The 2,963-nt window shown below is 30.7% G+C and overlaps 1 long non-coding RNA gene across 1 annotated transcript; it reads left to right on the top strand.

The window, feature by feature from the left end:
* Positions 1 to 1,266: 1,266 nt before the first annotated feature.
* LOC141716773 (uncharacterized) lies at positions 1,267 to 2,642 on the top strand. The gene is made up of 2 exons (XR_012573348.1): positions 1,267 to 1,526; positions 2,449 to 2,642. It is a non-coding gene; the product is annotated as an uncharacterized LOC141716773 (long non-coding RNA).
* The last annotated feature ends 321 nt before the right edge of the window (positions 2,643 to 2,963 follow it).

Here is a 2,963-nt window from a genome sequence, read left to right on the forward strand (position 1 = left end):
AGGTTCAACATGCTATATGCAACAAAATTTCCAAGACGCACTTGCTGTTTGTCGCGTAGTCAGTCATCCTGACATTTTCCTAGCAATGACATGTAACTCTTTATGGGATGAGATTGTTCAAATGATGAAATTGATGCCTGGATGCTCTGCGAGAGACTCCCCTTATATAATTGCACAAGTTTTTCATCTCAAACTGGAACAAATATTAGATGACATTAAGAAGGAAAAATATTTTGGAACTTGTGTTGGAGGTAATTATTTAATCTCAAATATGTTTATAAAATCTTATATTTCATGAGCTTGATATCTATCTTATAACAATTCAACCTCTAAATGTAACTATTTATCGGTATTTTAATCGTTTACAGTCATGTACGTTGTTGAGTTTCAAAAATGCGGTCTTCCTCATGTTCATATGTTGATTTGGCTTGATGGTGCATCGAAGAGGGATCTTGCAGCTAATGTAGACAAATATGTAAGTGCTTAGATTCGTGATCCTTTTACCGATCCTGTTGGTTATGATGTTGTTAGATCTGTGATGATACATGGACCATGCGGTCTTCAAAACTCCAAATTTCCATGCATGAATCTTTTTATGACGTTGTTTAAGTAATTATGGATATTAAGTTATGTGATGGCAATATCTAAGTATAAAACTTGGGTGGTATGACATGAATTATGCGACTTAATGTTATTCCTGTAGTAATTTTATATTCCTCTATTATAATTTATTAAAAGGCTATTTCTACACATCTGTGATATTATTCACGTTCGGCAATAGAGTTTTCATTCTTTAACACTTGCACAAATTTAAGCCTATTACTGAGATATCCAGACATTTGATAGATGATTAATATTGCACTATGAGACCAAAACTTTATCATGTTAAGGTACAACTGTTTAGATCCTAATGATACATAAAATGTAGATGTGCGAAATATATATTGAGAAATTGAATATATAAAATTTTTAAAAAATACACGCGATATGAATATTTTATGTTTTTAAAATAGAAATATAAGTTTTAAACCAAATATAAATTGAAAAACGTACCTTATACAGGGTACATAATGCCACTAAATTAATATTATAAGAATTGTAATACATTACAATATCCTAACAATATCTTTTTCAAATGTAACAAATTATAAGTGTGATGTAAAAAATGTATTCTAATTTTATATTTATAGTTTAAATGTAATTTTTATATATTAGAATCAAACATAATCTTTTAACCATGTTCTGACCCTAATGTGTCAGAAAAAAAGCATATGAAACAAGATTGGGTTAACATTTTCCATGAACTTTCTTCCTTTTATAAAGTCATACAGAAGAAACCATATTTTCTACATAATTTAGAAAAATAGGTCTCTATGGCCTTGAATAACTATAGCAGTCTTGAAGAATTGGAACCGAATGTAAAAGAAGATTGGAAAATAAAAGCAAGAATGTCAACGAAATGGAGGAAAGTTCATCGGCATACCGGCCAAGTTACTGGATTATACTTGATCTTAGTTGATGAAAATGTGAGTTATTTCATAATATTCTTAAACACTAAAGTCAATTTTTCTTAATACCAGATATTATCCTGCAGGATGCGAGAATACATGTGTGGATATGTAGTCAACTAATGTCTCAGTTCGATGATTAGATTGTGAAAGGCGACACAAACTCATTTGAGAATTTTCAAGTGAGGAATGACATGATTAATGTTATTGACATATATTTCAAACATACTATGCACGTTGCTTTCACAATTACAACTAATATAAGAAGACTTGATGGTGCTCATCCCCTTATTGCCACGCATTTATGGAAGTTCACTACACTAGATGTGATTTTTGATCTAAATGAGCATCCAAGTTATCTCATAGGTACACCTTCTATGAAGAAATTTCTATTTTCCATTTCTTAATACCAAACCTACAAATTCTATATTTCCATTCTATTACAGACGTTATAGGTATGATTCAATCAATCCAACCAATTTGCGAGTACGCCAACCGAAACAGTGTGGGTGTGAGGTGTTTGTGTTTCGATCTGTGTGAAACGACCAGGTACTAGATGTTTCAATAACATCATTCCCATTAGTCACATTCATTATATTAAATAACGTGCTGTAATATATAATACTTAAATTCTTCTTTACAAGTTCTTTATCAATGTCATGATTTGGGATGTATTAGCTTTGTCATTTCAAACTGCATTTCATGAAGAAAATGAATAACCGGTGGTAATTGTCATCCAATCTGCTAAAGTTCTTATATTGAACCATTTAACATATTTGACCAATGTAGCTGCCACACGGTTCCACATTAACCCAAACATGAATAGGACAAACAATATAAGAAGAAGGTACTAATACAGTAGTGATTATCTGTTATTGGTGATTGTAATCCCGTTTTCTGATTTTATACTGTTGTCGTTTAATCACTTTATGATGTGCAGGTTTCGAAATGTCCATGGTGCTGAAGTATGGCTCCCGGCACAGAACTGAGTCCCATGTTTTTCCTAAGCATATCCTAATCTATCTATTTAATCAATGTATTTTGAGAATATTATTATTTTAATTTTGTATTAGCTTTGACTTTGTAACTTTCACATTTGTAAAATTGACCATCAACAAATTATCCTTTTCCATATTTTCTATTCATATACTTAAGAAATTTAACTTAAGATTCTAACTGCCAGGTCATTATAAAACTACTAATCAATCCCGATATACTTAAAAAAGGTTCTGTAATTTATAATATTTATTTGGTTTAAACCTGAAGGAATTGAAATTGAAAAAAACACTGTATTTCGAAAACAACTGAAGAATAAGTTTCTGAATACAAGTTATAATATTTACCATACATGGTTACATTTTACATTTTCAATACCAAACCTATTATTCCCTACGGTTTTGCCAAGGTTGCAAATCAACCCCTGCGAGATATTATAAAATTTTAACCAAATAGTTA

The sequence above is a fragment of the Apium graveolens genome, chromosome 4 (assembly GCF_009905375.1).
Source record: "Apium graveolens cultivar Ventura chromosome 4, ASM990537v1, whole genome shotgun sequence".
Taxonomy (NCBI): domain Eukaryota; kingdom Viridiplantae; phylum Streptophyta; class Magnoliopsida; order Apiales; family Apiaceae; genus Apium; species Apium graveolens.